Source organism: Microtus oregoni, unplaced genomic scaffold, assembly GCF_018167655.1.
Source record: "Microtus oregoni isolate MIOR12 unplaced genomic scaffold, Mior012 000010F_ref0000083, whole genome shotgun sequence".
Classification (NCBI taxonomy): Eukaryota; Metazoa; Chordata; class Mammalia; order Rodentia; family Cricetidae; genus Microtus; species Microtus oregoni.
Window position 1 is genome coordinate 31,259,907 of NW_024543069.1, and position 19,385 is coordinate 31,279,291.

Here is a 19,385-nt window from a genome sequence, read left to right on the forward strand (position 1 = left end):
ATGAGATCACATCATAACCTTGTGACTATTACTTCTGTGCCATGATAGTTTGTATTCATTCAAACTCTATTTCCGGTCTAAGTGCAGGTAAACCTTTTCTTCCTTGTCTCTCTTTTTGTTTATTTGTTTATTTTGTTTTTTGTTTTTTGTTTTTTGTTTTTTTTTTTGAGACAGAGTTTCTCTGTGTAGCTTTGGAGCCTGTCCTGGCATTCATTCTGTAGACCTGGCTCGTCTTGAAATCATGAAGATCTGTCTGCCTCTACCTCCCAATGCTGGTATTAAACGCATGTGCCACCACTACTCGGCTAGCCCTTAAGTCACTTCTTTTTTTCCATTTTTAAATAACTACTTAGACACAAGAACCAGAAAGGTAACTAACTAGTGTTAGAAAAGGAGAGGCCTCATGTTAGTTCCTGGCCACCTGGCTATCTTAAACCCGAAATAATCACACAAAAGCTGTATTAATTAACTCACTGCTTGGTCCGTTAGCTCTAGCTTCTTCTTGGCTTACTCTTATATTAATTTAACCCATTTATATTAATCTGAATATCTCCACGTGGCTGGGCCTTACCAGGAAATGTTTCCAATGTCAGTCTCTGGTGGCTTGATGGCTTCTCTCTTACTCCATCCTTCTTTCTCTCAGCATTCAGCCTAGCTTTTCCTGCCTTACCTAAGGTAGGTCTACCTTAGGTATACCTGCCTTGCTACAGGTCCAAAGCAGTTTTTTTATTCATTAATGGTAATCACAGCACACAGAGGGGACTCCCACAAGAACTAGCTTACGTACTGAATGAAGCAACAGTTCTAACCAAAGAAATTCAATCTTGAATAACATGTATACAAAAACATGGCCTGAAAGATATCTCAAACGGTTAAGGTGCTTGCCTCAGGTTCACCCCCAGGGGCTTACATTGTAGAAAAAAGAATTTTCTAAAGTTATCATTTGTCTTCTACATATAGGATGTGCACACTACAAAACACAACCCCACATGCACACACACACAAATGTATATGCCCACAGAAAAAATAATTATATGAAAAAATTAAAATAGGCAGAAATTGATAAACCAGCTTAGATTATAACTGAATATTATTACATGTATGTATACATAAACATCATTTTTGTTATTGAAGAGCTAGCAAAAAATAGAGAAATCATTTCCTAATCAGGTCACTCACATTGTGGATATAATATAGTCTTGACAAGAACAAAATAACCCAGTTGTCAGTTTTTCATTTTAATTAATTTTTAATGTGTGTGTGTGTGTGTGTGTGTGTGTGTGTGTGTGTGTGTGTGTGTATGCACCTGGGCATGCATGCCCATGAGTGCAGATACCTGAATAGGACAGTACCATGGAATCTTCCTGGAGCTGAGTTACAGAAAACTGTGAGCTTCTCATTATGATTGCTTGAAATTGAACTCAGGTCCTCTCCAAGTGTCCCAGATGCTGATTCACTGCTCCAGTCCAGCTATCAGTAATTTCTAAAGAGCTTCTTCTTTTGTTCACTGCTGCCATTATAAAAGTGTTAATCCAATGGTTATTCATTTGAAGCTTGTTCTGTGTGTTGTAAGATGTTCAGGAGCTAACATGACATCTCTCTAGAAGAAGCTAGTATATCCAGTATGAAAATCATTGAGTTTTCTGATATGACCATATGATCTGGGTACCAACTTGCCTCTGTGGAATACATATACATGAAGGGTACACTAAATGAAATAAAGACTTTGTATCTGCAGAAAGAGAAAATACGACTCATTAGCAGATCATTAGAGTTTCTTACATTGAGAACTTATGTACAAGGAAATACCAAGAGCCCTTAAAAACTGCAGCTCCGGAATAAATACTAAAACTATATTTCTGGTTTACATTAAAATTCAGGAGAGACCATTCAATGAGAAGACTATTTCCCTATAACTAAGGAAATATGTGGAACATGAGTGTCTGATAACACCATATAAAAGAAATACATAGAAATGCAGTATTCAGGAATACCCTTGCTTTACACAAGGATGGTTTCTCCAGTACCTGGTAAGATAGGATTTTTTCTTTTATGATCACCCACCTCTTTCAGCTTACATAAAAGACAGAGAACATGCTGTGCTCCAGGCCTGACTTAGGTCACTTAGCATAATGCTTTCCAGGTCCATGAATACGGCAAATGACAGGATTCCATATGTTTTGTGGGTGGATTATATTACATTCTGCCTGAGTGACATATGTTTTTATGCACTCATCCATCAGCCAGAGGCTAGGAATAGTATAAGGGTATAGAAAGTAAAAGACTAAAAGCAGCAAAATACCATCAGATGGAGGTGGTTAGTTCTAACAGTCTATATTTTAACTGAGCCAATAGAATTTATGTGTAGTATAATTTTTATAAGTAGCGGAGAAGTGTTAGAAAGTTGTAGTAGTACAATGTTATTCCCTTTGTATTAAGGCTGAACAAGGAAACCAAGTACAAGAAATAGGCTTTCAATAGTCAAAGTGTTAAGGACAGCCCCTACTCTCTCTACTAGTAGTTCCTCAAGTAGACCAAGTTACACAACTGTCTCACCTAGTAGAGGGCTTAGGATAGTCCCATGCAGCCTTCCTCACTGTAAGTCAAGCCCATACACCTGGAAAAGAAGTAAAGAAGGTTGGGAAAACCAAAATAATGATGCCTAATGATATTCTGCTATACTCATAGATTGGTGAGTACCCCAATTGTCACCAGCGAGCCTTCATCTGGTATCTGATGGAAATAAATGTGAATATCCAGAGCCAAACATTTGTTGTTCAGGGAATCCTGATGAACAGAAGAAGAAAGAATGCATGAGCCAAGGGGATCAAAGATCTTACAAGGGAACACACATAAAAAAAAAATAACCTGAGCTCATAGAAGCTCACAGAGATTAATTATGCTCTTAAAATATTACATTCACTCTCAGGTATTTTACTTTATTTTTTCCTCCCAGTCTATTGGTCATCATCTCTTATTTTAATTTTGGGGTATGTATAGCTAAAGATCATGTAATGCATGCTTAAATATTCATTTTTCTAATAATACTTATAATTATAGAAATATTAATGTGATTTAAAGCTTTGTTTTCAGATTTGGGTTGAAAATCCCTTATTGGATTATTTTACCCAAATAACTCAATTTAGAAATTCATTATTTTTATGTGTCATTTGAAAGGACATTTCCTTGCCCATAACAAAATTTGCTATAATTTTTGAAATCAATTCACTACAAAATCATAGTTATTCCTGAACCCTCACATCTATTCTATTACTCTCCATATGTAGCTTGCTTCAATATTAGATTATCATGAATTCAATATCGCTAAAACCTTGATAACATAAATTAAAAAGTTCCAGCTGTGTGATTTTCATTACTATTTTGACTATTATTGTTTCTTTCTCTTTTCAATATTAATATTAGATTTTATATACTTATGAAAAACTATGTGGAAAGATTTTAATCAGAACTTTGGAAATTATTACTTTAAGTTTGTAGATATATTGATAAATTATGATCTTCTAAAAGCATCATTTTCTGAACTTTAATTGAGAATCTTTTATGATTTAAATATTTATTGAGTTTGCAAATAAAATTGTAATTTTTCAGAATAGAAGCAAATTACATTTTAAAAAAAAATATATTACACTGATGATGATGGTGAATGTCTTGAATCTCAGTACTCTGGAGGCAGAAGCAAGTGGATCTCTTTGACTTTGATGCCAGCCTGGTCTACAGAGCAAATTCTAGGACACCTTGGGCAGTTACAAAGAATATCTCTGTCTCAAAAATCAAAACAAAACAAGCACCAAAAAGTAGAATAGACATCACAGGTGAATGGGGATTGTGCTTGAATAGTGGTTTCTGATGGAGACAGTTGGGATCACGTGGGTTGAGGATAAAGGGAGAGGGTACTGGAATCAGGGTGCATCTCTGGGATAAATTAGAAACTGAGTGATATAAAAACTCCCAGGAATCTATGAGGGTGACCATAACAAAAACTCCTAGAATGGGGCATATGAACCAGTTATCTCCTGTAACCAAGCAAGATTTTCAAAGGAGGAATTGCTATCATAGCCCAATCACAATAGCTTTGTGCTACAATTTGTTGTGCCTACAAGATGAGCTAAAGGTGACACAGAAATTATAGGAGTAGCCAATTAGTGCCTGGTCCAACTTGAAACTCCTACCATGACAGGAAGCCTACCACTGACACTGCTTGGAGCAACAGGACTAAAAGGAATGGACAGTCTGGAGGACTAGGATAGAGCCAAATATGACTGGTTATAATATTAACAATATAGAAATGATGATAAAGTCAATGATTCCTAATGATATTATGCTATACTCATACACTGCTGCCTAGCCTAATTGTCATCAATGAGACTTCATCCAGCAACTGATAGACTCAGGTGCAGAGACCTAACAAATTTTAGGCTTGCCTTGCTTTGGGAATCCTGTGCAGGAATGAGAGAAAAGATTGGAGGAGCCAGAGTGGTCAAGGAAGAAAGCACAAGAAAATCCACAGAATCAACTAACTTGGACCCAAGGGATTCACAGCAACTGACTTTCCAACCAGAGAGCTTGCATGGGACTGACCTAGATCCTCTGTACATATGTTACTATTGTGTAGCTTTGTTTTCCTGAGGGATTCCTAACAGTGGGAATAGGAGTTTTCTCTGAATTGGTTACTTGATTTTCAGACATTTCTCTCATAGTGGGTTGCCTTGTTCAGCATTAGTAGAAGAGAGAGTGTCTAGTCTTACTGCAAATTAATATGACATGGCTGACTGATATACACAGTGTACTCTTTTCTAAAGAGAAAGAGGAGGAACATATTGGGATAAGTGCTGTGGAAAACTCTTCTGTACATTGTGAAGATCTGTTGCTATGATTGGTTTAATAAATATACTGACTCTCTAATAGCAACGCAGAATAAAGTTAGGCAGGAGAGGCAAATTGAGAATGTTGGGAAGAAAGAAGGCCAGTCAGAGGAGTCACCAGTTAGGCATGTAAATGGAATAGAAGTAAAGGGCATACATAAGCATTTGGGAAACACATCAATAATAGAAATGGGTTATAAGGGCTAGTTAGTAATAAGCCTGAGCTATTGGTAGAGCATTTACAACTAATATACTAATATTGTGTGGTAAAGTGGAAAGCAGCTACTGGGTATTTGGAAATAGGTAGGCAGCAGAGAAATGTCCAATTACATATTACGTTTCAATGTGGGGACAAAATTTCTACCTAAAACCTGGCAAAACTTAAGAAAGGATTCTAGACACACAAAAATAGCATCAAACGGGGTCTCTAGGAGGACATGTTAAAAGCTCCGCCCTTCTTTTCTGGCCCTCGGTCTCCCCACCCCCACCCCTGGAGTGGTCTCTCCCTGAGATCCACTGCCCTTTGGTGCAGACAGAAAGAACAAGAAGCAACTTAACAGGAGGAGAATGGCACTGAGGCAGATTTCCAGCAACAGGTGCTTCGGGGTGCTCCCGAAGGTCTTTGAACATGACAGTGTTGAGCTGCAATGTAAAATGAGACTTGCTGTCTACCTGCCTCCACGGGCAGAGGGTGCAAAGTGTCCGGTACTCTACTGGCTCTCTGGTTTAACTTGCATAGAACAAAATTTCATAACCAAGTCTGGCTTTCAACAAGCTGCCTCAGAACACGGCCTTGTCGTCATTGCTCCAGATACCAGTCCCCGTGGCTGCAACATTAAAGGAGAAGATGACAGCTGGGACTTCGGCACTGGTGCGGGCTTCTACGTGAATGCCACTGAAGACCCCTGGAAAAGAAATTACTGAATGTACTCTTAAGTAACCGAGGAGCTTCAACAACTCATAAATGCCAATTTCCCAGTGGACCCACAGAGGATGTCTATTTTTGGCCACTCCATGGGAGGCCACGGAGCTCTGATTTGTGCTTTGAAAAATCCTGGAAAATACAAATCTGTGTCAGCATTTGCTCAAATTTGCAACCCAGTGCTCTGTCCTTGGGGCAAAAAAAGTTTTTAGTGGATATTGGGACCAGATGAAAGTAAATGGAAGGCGTACGATGCATCCTGTCTCGTGAAGTCCTCATCAGGTTCCCAGATTGACATATTAATTGATCAAGGAAAAGATGACGAGTTTCATACAAATGGGCAGTTACTCCCTGATAACTTCATAGCTGCCTGCACAGAAAACAAAATCCCTGTTGTTTATAGGCTACAGGAGGGTTATGATCATAGCTACTACTTCATTGCAACCTTCATCACCGACCACATCAAGCATCATGCAAAATACCTGAATGCATGAAAAACTTCAGGTGGAAGAATCTCATCGGGATTATAAACCTTGGACTATACAGAATTGCTCAGTAAAAGATTTGGGGTTTCCTCTCAAGAGATCATCTTCCTGAAGTTGAATCATTTCTGAATAAAGATATCAAACTTTCAAAAAAAAATAGCATGGTTTCTTCATAGCTGGTTTTACTCCAGTTGACACTGTTTTCTGGATATGGGCACAGGTATAGCCCTTTAAGAGATGGCTTTGGGCCAGTGCTAGCAACACTTGAATGGAGTTTACAAGAAGCAGGTGGTATGCTACTCAGTGGTGAGGATGATCCAGAAACTTCCCAAGTTGGCTCCTCGTGCTGGCAGTAAACTTATCTCCACCATAAGACAAGATTCTCAAGGATTGGTGCAGAGCCAGCTGCCAAAACCACCACTTTAGTCCCAGATATGCCACTTAGCAGTTTAAAGACTCGTGTCATCAGGAAAAGATTGAGATATAAAGCAAAGACAGATTCAGAGTAGGGGGAAATGTTCTAAGTGGCTTACAGTGTATTTATAAATATACATAGAATTGGGAGAGAAAACAAAAAAAAAGTAAAGAAAATACTAATAAAGGGAATTGAAAAATATAAAATATAGGACACATAAAGATGGAAAATACATAGAAAGTCTGGATTATGCATATTATTATGTTGTATTTAAATTTTTTGTCTGATAAGAGACCTTGGATTGGATTGTGGAAACTGCTAGATTAAATCAATCTATGTATTTTTAAATTATTTTGTGTGTGTATGTGTTTGTGTGTGTTGTCCAGATCACATTTATGTTCTATTAAAAGTATGCTCTTACCACATATTTTTGAGGAACGGGGGGACCTTTATGTACAAAAACTCAAGTCACATATCTTATCAACATTTGAATCAAAATTCTGTGAATTACGAAACTATAGTGGTTTTGTTCTAATTAATTGATATTAAATTTGGCTTGGATTTTTCAGTTTGACTCATTATTTCTAATAGTAAATAGCTATTACATCTCTACAAACAGTTTGAATGGTAAATAAATAACTAGTTCAAATTATATACAGCCAGAAATCTTTCAAGCACACCATCATAACTAAAAGTAAATTAGCATGCTCTTCAATTTTAAATGCAGTGCTAGAACTAAGAAATGGCATATATAGCCAAGATCAAGAAATTTCTATTTTATCAGTAAATATATTTACCAAGAAAGTGACAGTATTTTAAGGCTTTATCAAAACAAAGATAAATACACTTTAAGATATAAATGAACCATGCTGAGTTTTTATATTTTCTAAACAAATATAGCAACATATTCTGGACAATTTTTAGTAAGCAGTTAAATCTCTCTCAGTAAACAAATGACATAATTATTTTAACAACCATGCTCATTATACAACTTTATTGAAATGCATATGTATGTATTATGTCTAAGCATGTCCTATTAAGAAATTTTGTGGAACATAATGACAGTAATAGTTGCTCAGTGTGGATCCATATTGGTGATACTTATCCAATAGGAAATCCAATTATTCATTAAGGGTTGTCTGTAATCTTAAATCTTTCTTCGTTGCTTAGACTTTGATAGTGTATAACACAATCTAAGTATCAATAAAATTCCACAGGAGTATAGAATATATAAAATACCCACATACTCAAGGAATATTTTATGTATATTGTTTCAATAAGTCTTACTATTTTTTAAAAGTATTTATTTATTTATTTATTTATTATGTATACAATATTCTGTCTGTGTGTATGCCTGCAGGTCAGAAGAGGGCACCAGACCCTATTACAGATGGCTGTGAGCCACCTTGTGGTTGTTGGGAATTGAACTCAGGACTTTTGGAAGAGCAGGCAATGCTCCTAACCTCTGAGCCATCTCTCCAGCCCCCGAGTCTTATATTTAGTGAAACTAATACATGCACACATGCATGCATATTTTATAATTTATTTATGCAAAGACTTTGTAAGTTTCCTTGTCTCGGTCATATTTTATTATAGAATACTTACGGATTGTGAATAAAAGTTGAATGATATACACAAGGTTTGCTTTTATCTTTTTCTCAGTTTCCCTTATAAACTCAATTTCTTATTTTCTCAGTGCATTGACACAGTTGAGAAGTCAGGTAAGTCACAATACTGTCAACTTTACTACAGTCCTATTCTGTAGCCATGTTACCTATTTAGGCCTTTCTCAAGTCCAAAATTTACTAGAATATTTTGTTTTTATATTTTATATTTATTTTTAATAATATAAATATTTTGGATATATTAAATTACAGAATTACAGTCTACTTCATATTTTTTTTTCTTTTTTGGGGAATGTAACTGCTTGTTTCAAAGGAGTACATTCCAGAAACAGACATGTCTTCTTTTGTGATAACTGAGATATATCTGATCTACAGGGCTTGCCTGTATCTTCTTCTCAGTTTTCTTTGTAAAATTAATCTGTTATTTTCTCAGTACATTCTCACATCTGAACCTCAATTCACTTTAACCTATCGAGTTGGATAACTTTGCTGAATTTAGCCTCTGTGAAAACACAACACAAATCCACCCTGGAGCTGTCACATATTCTATTGGGAAGCCAATGATTCTATGTGGCTACATAAAGTAGTAGAGAATCTAAATTATTTAAGAGTTGAAACTTAACTTTATTTCTTCAAGCTTATTGTGTTTTTACCTCAAACAAAGGTCCCGTCTAGATTCAGATCAGAGAGTTGTGCTCCCTCAAGTTTATTCTCAACAGGTGTGGCTTATATCCAGACCTTGTATTTCAAGAATAGAGAAATAATTTTTTTTTCTACTGCAAACAAAAGTCTAAGTATCCAACTAAGTTTCCATTTCCGTTAAGGAGACAACTTAGGATTCTACCCAGGGAATGATTTGCCTACAGAATGTTTTCATCTAGGGTGTGTGTGTGTGACTTGTTTTATCCTAGCATCAAAATGCTTAATTATGCATGTAGCCCAGGACCTTCAACTGGTCACTTTAATTCCTTGTATCATGTTAATGCATTTTTTTTTAATCTTACTTCTACCTCTTAGGGTCAGGCTATTTAGGCAATTGAAAATTAAATGGGGCTATCAGTATTCACTGGAACTCCCAGTACTGTTCTATGTTTTTCTGTTTTATTATTTTCACACACATCTTCACATACTTATCTAATATATCTAAGTCCCCATGCCTCTACCCCGGCATGAGGTGCTTTTGTCAAGGTTGGTCCTCTACAATAAGTCTTTCACAATTTATTCTTCTTTTGCTGGTTCTAATACACCCCATGCTTTCTAGAACTGTGCGGTTTTCAAGCATATTTTATTATATTTTTCTGGCACCATTCAGAGAACCAGCCATTTCTCCATGGAATGCTGATTTCTATCTTTAGAAATTGGCGTTAGAAACCACAAAGAAAAAAGTGCCTGGGTTTATTCATTATTGTTAACATGTCATTGTTTTCAAGTTCTTTTGGAGACTCCCTGGAACACTGTGCTAACCCTCAAAGCTGCCCACATACTGAAGACTATTTTTTTCCTACTCATTCTTATGCATTCAGATTAATCTGAATATTTAAAGACACCAATATTCCATTTCAAATAAGTTTCACAGTTTTTATTAGATCTTTGCTTCCAGGTTTATTTGTTGTATTACAAACAATTAATGAGAAATCTCTTCTATCCTCTCTCAACATGACCTTTTTTATTCAGTTGCATTATGGAGGCACACTAGCTAAGAGTAGCTCATCTATGTTCTCAGTCTCATTGGGAACAACTTTAACTGTATTTCAATGATCATGTAAAAATTTGTTTTTTCTTAGCTTTACAATTTCCAGTCTACAAAAAAAAAAAAGGTAGGTTTCATGCAAACCTTCTTCTATATCTCTTCCAGATCAGTTCCATACTAAATTCAGCCTTCCCTCAGCCTCCAACATCTCCTGTGCAAACCAGTGCCTAGAAACCTCCTTCACCCCACTTTTAACTGTATCGTAGAATCTAGCAGGTATTGCCTACAATACATGCCCGCCCCCCCCCCCCGTCCAGGGCAAATAGGACCCACACTATTTCTTTTCATCCTGAGATCCAATCCCCCCTAGGCTCATCCCCAGTAGTAAGAAACTTGCTTTCGTCTCCCTTTCATCTCTGACATCATTCCCAATTAATTGTTCTCCTCCAATCTTCATTCTACCACCTAATACCAATTACCCAGCCTCTAATACTATCAGGCACTCCTAATCAACACTCAAGTTGAACAAGACAGGAAAACAGGCAACACACAGTCACTACAATCTCTGAAAATCCAGGGAGGAAACAGAAACAAAGAAGCAAAACACCCACCTAACAAAGACAAATCCAGAAATGAGCAACTAAACTGTTAATCATCACCAATTCAGATGCCAAGAGACTAGGATAAAATGTACTGTCAAAAACAGTTAGGACAATATATCTCTACCAAAGACCAGCTATCTTATCAGAGTAATTCCTAACTACTCCGGCACTGGGAAAGCACAAGAAAAATCTGAAAACAGCCTTTACACATATGGTATAGAATCTTAATGAGGAAATCCCTTAAAAATATAGAAAAATATGAAACAAAACACACACACAAAGAAAGAAAACAGTGTAAGGAAAGAAATAAAAGTACACAAGACTTGAAATTGGAAATAGAAGTAATAATGAAAACCCAAACTAGGGGAATGTGAAATGAAAAAAAAAATAGATATTGAAACAAGGAGCTATAGAGGCAAGCTTCACCAACAGAATATAAGAGATGGAAGAAAGAATCTCAGATATTGGATTACAATAGAAATAAATGCAAAGAGAATGTTAAGTCTAAAGAATTCTTGACACAAAAAATCCAGGAAATTTGGAACATCAAGAAATACTAAGTCTAAGAATAATAGGAATAGAGGAAAGAGAAGAAGCCAAGCTCAAAGGCCTTGAAAACTTTTTCAACAAAATTATAGAAGAAAATTTTCCTAACCTTAAGAATGAGATGCTTATAAGACTATAACAAACATACAGAACCCCAAGGAGATTGGACCAGAAAAGAAATGTGCCTTTCAACATGATAATGAAAATATACCAAATAAAGAAAAATATTAAAATTTGCAAAGAAAAAAAGACCTATTATTATAGAAATAAATACCTAGTAGAATTACATATGACTTCTTAATAGAGACTCTTAAAGAAAGACAGAAGGGTCTGAACAGATGTGCTACAGCCTCCCAGAGACAACACCAGGCAGCTGAGACTACTCTACCCATCAGAGTTCAAACAACATATATGGAAAAAATAAGATATTCCACAATAAACTCAAAATTAAACAGCATCCGTCTACAAATCCAGCCATGCAGAAGTTGGAAAGATCACACATACTCTTGGATTAGTAGGATTAAGATGGTAAAAATTGCTATTCTACCAAAAGCAACCATAAGATTCAATGTAATCTATCAAAATTCCAACACAATTCCTTACAGACATTAAAAGGACAGTTTCAACTTCATATGGAAAAACCAAGATAGCTAAAACAATCCTTAACAATAAAATATACCCCAGCTTTCCAAATTTTAAATTGTACTATAAAGCTATAGGAAAAAAAGCTGCCTGGTATTGTCATACAAGTGGGCACATTGACAAAGTAACTTAATTGAAGACCCTGACATAATCCAAACGCATATGGTTTTTTGATAAAACAACAAATACACACTGGAATACAGACAACAGTTTCAAAAAAAATCACCTTTCATAAAACTCATGTTCAAGTGGATCAAAGACCTCATAATAAAACCAGATACAATGAATCTGATAGTTGAGAAAATAAGAAATATCCTTAAACACATTGGCATAGAAGATAATTTCTGAACAGAATACCATTAGCATAAGACTGACAATTAATGAATGGAACCTCATGAAACTGAAAATCTTCTGTAATGCAAAGGATATAATTAATGAAAGTGTCAATGTACAAAATAGGAAAATGCTTTTTACCAACTTAGGATCAAATAGAAGCCTAATTGTAGATGTAAATTTCTGTCCTGCCTGGTCTCTGAGCTGTTCAGTTCCAAAGAAAAACATCAACCCAGCCGTAAAACCATTGGCTTATACTCAGACTTGACTTCAAAATATGCTTAAATATGCTAAAACGATTGTGGGACAGAAGTCATGGAACAGTCACCCAATATCTGATTTGACCAAGTACTATTCCTTGAGATGGAGCTCATACCCAACATTGCTTGCTTAACCAAGAACAAGAGAATGGATTACTCAGAGTCTTAGGATAAAACCAAACACTACTGGTCAAAAAATAAATAAGCCAGGTAGTGATGGTGTATGCCTTTAATAGCAGCACACAGGAGGCCGAAACAGGTGGATCTCTGTGAGTTTGAGGATAGCCTGGTCTACAAGAGCTAGTTCAAGTGCACACTCCAAAGCTACAAGGAAACGCTGTCTCAAAAAAGAATACATAAATAAAAATAAAAAGATAAATTGGCACCTAGTGACATTCTGCTGTAGTTCAGTGCCTTCTCTAGTTGCCATCAGAGAAGGTTGTTGGCAGAAGTTTCTGTCCCACCCAGTTCTGCAGCCATTCAAACCCAAAGAAACACAGAGAGGTCTACATTAATTATAAATTAATTGGCCTATTAGCTTCTTATTAACTATTTATATTAGCCCATTATTCTTGTCTATGCTAGCCATGTGGCTTGGTACCTGTTTGATGAAGCAATCACATCTTGCTTGCTTTGTGTCTGGCTTTTTCTGTGTCTTTTATTTTTATTTTTTGGCATTTTTGAGACAGAGTTTCTATGTGTATCTTTGGCTGTAATGGAATTAACTCTGTAGACCAGGTTGTCCTTGAACTCACAGAGGTCTGCCTGCCACTGTCTCCCAAGTGTTGGGATTAAAGGTGTGTGCCACCACACCTAACTACTCTCTTTATTTTTTAAGTACTTCATCCTTTTTTCTTTTCTCTCCCAAGGCTACATATATTTTTAAACACACTGTAAACCATTTTCTTCATCTGAATCTATTTTTACTATCTCTCTCTCTTTTTCTGACCACATGAGTTTTTAATTTACTAAACAATATGGCTAATATCAAACCCATGACCTAGATGGCTGCATCCAGCCCATTCTTTTGATTTCTGAGAGCCTAGACTCATGGGAGAGGTACTGGTTGGAAGTCATGTTCACTGCCACAACTCTATGGCATTTAAAGGTCCCTGCCACCGTCAAGAAGCTTGCTGTTGACTTTTTATCAATACCATTTAAATGCTTTGTGGCAGAACATTTTAAAAGAGCTTCACAGTTTCGCAGCCAAAGCTGGTCAGAAAGCCTCTTTTAAATGAGATGTGCTTGCCTCTAGCAAAGAGAACAAAACAAAGAAATTGCTGCTACCAAGAAGCCATGCTTAATGCTGTTATTTTGTGTCTAGAATTACTTCACAAGCTCTCTCAATGTTTCTGTGGATGCAGTTGTCCACACATTGGGCAGCAGAGGCTTCCTTTTTCAGCAAATGAGAATAAATTTACAGACCCACAGCCAGACATTATGCTGAAAGGTAGTCTAAATCAGAGTTCCACATCAAATTCCTCTGAGCTCAGGGAATCCTACAGAGGAAAATTTGGAAGAACCAATATGTTTTCATTTGGGAAAGATGTGACTTAGTAAAATGAATAAGACATTATAGAAGTACTTCAGCATAGCCCAAGAAAAAAGCAGACTGGCATCTGAGTGACTAATTGTTACATAAGACAATTCCTTGATGGCCTTTGATGATCATCAAAACCATCAAGATTTGATGATGTTTGATTAGCCTTTAGCAGTTACTACAATTTTAAGCTAAACTTCCGCTGTAACAAAACTTCTTAGAATATGATTTTACTGTGAGATTTCAAACCACTATCATATCAATAAATACTCCACTATCTATTTTGTTACCATTACAATTTGTGTCTTGGCAGAGTCCTTGGAGATCTTGTGGAATGCTGAAGTAAAGAAAGTTACCCTCATTCAACTGCTCGAACAAATAGAGTCTATTGTTGTGAACTTATCGACCAGCATAACATTTGTGACATTTTAGTTACAAGGCTAATATGAGAATTAAAGAAAAGTTTTCCCATGTCTTCCACATGGTTATGTTTTAAAAAATTTATAACCATATATAATCTGAATTTCAAAAATATATTAAGAAATACTTCATGGTTTTATCTTTTATGATTAATAAAAAGTCAGAGCATATAAGCTTTTATGGCTTCCCAACTTACGTCTCCATGCCTCCATCATCTCCCTTTTTTAAAGCCAAAATTTAAGTGTGAAGGAAGGTAATAAATGCAAAGAAGATGAACCAAGTCTGTGGTATACACACACACACACACACACACACACACACATATATATATATATATATATATATATATATATATATAAAGGAAAATACTACAAAATGCATAGAAAGTGAAATAAATTATGGTAAATATCATGGAAAAAATAAGTAATATAAAATTATGCCTTGTAATGTTCAGATGAAAAAATAAACTAAGAGTCTGATATCTCTCTTCTGTACTAATTTCTGTGACTCGGGTTGTTTTTTTTCTCAAGAGCTCTGAGCTTCTGTACCTGTATAGTGACCAGTACTCCAGAGTGGTTCACACCTGCCCTCACAATGGCACCTTTGACACCTTTAGAGATGCTGTCATACAGGCTGTGGGGACCATGGAGGTGATGATGGAGATGGGAGGAAATTTGCCCTGACATTAACCACACAAGAAGCTCTGCAGGAGGCTGTCACCAGCCTGGGATTCAGGACATGAATTTAGTAGTGCATGCTAAGGGAAAACTAGCCAGTTCCTCTGGAGGTGTCTGCCACAGCAGTGTGGCAGGACCCAAGCTATACAACTAAATCAAGAATCCTCAGGGGCCAAACATTAGAATTAAAGAGCAGAGAAACACATTGGCCAGTTCTGCCAGGGAACACATTTTCTGCCATGTCTATTCTAATTTTCACAGTATACATATGATACAACTGACCTTTTCACATTCCAAAAATCTATAAAAGGGGAAATTGTAGTGAAATTGAATAAGAACAAAAATACTTTTAAATATTTGTAGAATTAGTGCCCAATGCACAGTTTTTCTTGGGGAATGATGTCTATCTAGCTCTATATTAAACCATGGTTTCCAGATGCCTTGGATCTTAAAGAGTGTTATGAAATCAAGGGTGCAGAGGAGGAAATGTGTGAATTTAAAGGAAATGTGAAGACAGCAGCCTGAGAAGATGTAGGAGCCACCATAAGTCAACTTTAGCAGCAAACACATCAGCATTCATGAAGGCAAAAATTCTTCAGAGAAAGGTACTGATTTTTTTGCAAGAATCACTACCATCTATAGAACTGCAAAAGTTTCACAGTTTCTGGTTTGTGAAGTTGGATCCAACATACAGGTACATTATTATGAAAGAATCTTAAGTAATTATTTATAATTTTATATATTAGCTACAAGTAAAATTAAGTTTACTAATTTAATTGTCCCCGTGCTATTTATGAAATTAGACAGAATATTTCTAGCAACCAAGGAATACCAGTATTTGTGTGTTAATGGTAGAGAGTATAGTATTATATTTTCTATCATTTAATTCCAAATGGTGAGCATACAGGAGAGATTTGCTTTAGTAGTCTTCAGCACAGTAAAGTTAGTAGAGTTTAATACAAATGATATATCTTACAAATACATATAAAGGGCATTTTACAGGTTTTATAAATAATTGAATAGAAAAACAATTCTGACAACTTTTATCAACATGTATAGCATAATTACCAATATCATATTATCTCATTCTACCATAACCTTGTGTTCAAATTCACAAGCCAATTAAAAATGTATGAGAGATAGCTCAGTGAGTAAAATCACTTCCCATGCAATCATGATGTCATAAGCTCAAATTCCAGATTTGCCAGAGCTGGGCACCATAACAGGAATCTACAGTGCCAGTATTCTGGAGGTGATGTAAGAGGTAGGGAGAGGAAAGATTCACTGGAATCTTGAAGGCCTGCTACCATGGAGAGAATACACAGCCCCCAAACAGAGAAAAACTGTCTTAAGCAAGGTGAACCTTGAGTACTAACATTCAAAGATGTCTTCTGTCTCCCACATTAAGACTGTGGCATCTGCGTGCCCAAACTGGCACTCTTTGTCACACTCAAAAAATGAAACATTAAAATCAGTAAATAAAATAGGAAAAATTCACCGGAAGCAACTTGGGTTCCTGCTGGTATTTTTCTGTTTCAGTAATTCTTTTTATGCCATTCTAGTTTAGGAACAGTGCACCATAAATCTTATTTACATTTTCCCTGAATTGAAGCATGTCCAATGAGGTCATTTATGACAGCGATAGTAAATTACCAGTACTTATAAAAATATTGTGTTAATTATAATATGTACGTTAATATATATTAATCTGTAGAGGCACTGAATTCTTAAATGTTATGACACACAGAAAAAAATATGATTGATGATATACATAGATATGTATAGTACATATCTACTAAATTATATTTATTGCTTCATAGAAATAATACTAAAAGTATACAAAACAACCTTATCACATGCCATTAAAATTAATTTTTATTTCATTATGATAGTTAAAAATATAATGAGGGCATACCATAATTTTAGCAGCTGTAAAAGTTGATAATGCCAATAACGTGTCATTTAAGATAAAAATAAACCATTTACTATTTCAGTGAGGCACTATCAATTAAAAATCCCTCTAGTACAGAGAAATAAAGACCTAATTTGCCTTATTATGTGGGCAATTAAAGAGTTTTGCCTCTACTTAAGTAGTCAAATTTGATAAGTTTCTAAAGTTAATGGAATAAGAAGGAAGAAGGATCTGAATATCTAGTACTGGATTTTTTTTTCTATTTATCTTCGGCTTTGGTCTTATATAAAATAAAATCCCCTTGAGACACACTCCCTAGTTCATTTCTTCAGGGAAATATTCTAAACTTACAGGTTTTAATAAGAAACATTGTTGTACAAACTGTTCTATCACTAAAATGTTTATATCTAAACTATTAAGCAATGCATAAAGAGACACATACCCTATGAGGCCATTTGTAATAGAATGCAAAGTTAACTTTACTGAAATAGATATTAGAATAAAGATCACCAGGGTTGTGGCAGTGATTATAATAAGTGGATTATTGACAATGTTCAGGGGAGCCAGATCAAAGGGTACTCAGTTTTTTGTTACAAAGGAGTATCATGAGGGTATACATAGCAAAACTTCATAAGTAGAACTAGTAATACACCATGCTCATGAAAATGTTGAGGCTATGTATAAATGCGTCACACCACAAAATGATGTTTTGAGATTTTAATTAGGTAAATATAGCTTTGTCTGGTTGAATGTCAATTTCAAGACATATATTGCACACAGCAAATATATGGCACTGCAAATAAAAATAATTTAAATTTTTAAGTATAGAAATGAAAGTTTGACCACAGTATAATAATACATGAATAAGAATTTAATTTGTTATGCATGTGATTGTATTTGCCTAAAATTGCAAATCATTTTAATAAGAGAACTGATGTGGAAGTCCCCACTGTGTGCTGTGATTACCATTAATGAATAAATAAACTACCTTGGCCTGTTGATAGGGCAGAACTTAGGTAGGTGGAGAAGATGTAACTGAACGCTGGGAGAAGGAAGGCAAAGAGGGAGACGCCATGAAGCCTTAGAAGATAGATGTGCTGAAACTTTGCTGATATTCCATGACCTCGTGGTGATATACAGATGTATCGAAATGGGTTAAGAGTTAGCCAATAGGAAGCTAGAGCTAATGGGCCAGACAGTGATTTAAGTAACACAGTTTCGTTGTAGTTATTTTGGGGCTGAGCGGCCAGGAACTAAGTAACTGCCTCCTCCAACAGAGAACAATACATAAAATAACATGTTTAACTGGGTCAGGAGTCTCATGAGGAGTAGAGACCTTCAGAGAATGTGCTGATATTTGAGCTAAAATTAAAAGAAAAAATTCATGAAAAGATAAAAAGTTGATATACTGTGAAGAGTCCAGACTTTCAAGGAAAAGCCAGAAGGTTACATTGGGATAAATAGAGATAGAGAATGCAAGACTTTGCCACAAAAATCAGGAATAAATTTACAGCTCTAAAAGATACAAGATGGAACCCATACCAGACATTATGTAGAGTAAGAAACCTTGGAACACTCAGTTCTAAATGGGGTGACTCGATCAAATCCTTCCCACCAGAGCTCAGGGAACCCTGTGTAAGGAGATGTAGAAAGAGTGCTGGAGCCAGAGGGGATGGAGGACAGCAAGAAAAAAAAGTCCTCTAAGTCAACATGTTCAGAGCTCACATAAACTCACAGAGACCAAGGCAGCCTGTACAGATCCTGCACATGTCTGCACGAGGTCCTTTGCACATACATCATGACTTCCAGCTTAGTGTGTTTATGAGACTGTTGAGTGTGCAAATGAGTGGGCTTCTGTTTGTTTTGCTTTCTTTTTTGTTTCTTTTCCTGGTGTTTTGTCCAAATCTGATGTGTTAGTTTTTGTTTTATTGTATTACATTTTAGTACAATTCTTTAAAAAAGAGACTCTATCAAATACATTTCCATTAATATTGATGCCATAAGTTTTTAAATATATACTTGTTGACTTAAAATATATATTAAATATATTTTAAATATATACTTTTTAAATATAGACTCTTCTACTTTATTACTATTACTTATATAAATACATACATACATGCATACATGCATACATAAGTAATGGCTATCAATTTAAGAGTTATGGATGGCATGAGGACTGATGGAGAAAGGATAACTTTTCTTTCATATTATTAATTATTTTGGGTTTATGACAATATGATTAGCAATGGGTTTCTAAGAGTGGGAATATAGTAATTTAGTAATGTCTCCCTGATCATTTATTTTTAAGGATAATAGATTCTGTCCTCAACTCTGAGATACTATTTTATGATTATGTGCATTATTTCATAATTATGATATCTTTCACTGTTTTATAAAATGTTTTTGCTTTTTTAAAAATGGCTTCTCCTA

General features: G+C 35.6%; 1 pseudogene; it reads left to right on the forward strand.

Annotated features, from left to right (window-relative positions):
• The first annotated feature begins 5,381 nt into the window (after positions 1-5,381).
• Positions 5,382-6,299, forward strand: LOC121452975 (annotated as a pseudogene).
• The last annotated feature ends 13,086 nt before the right edge of the window (positions 6,300-19,385 follow it).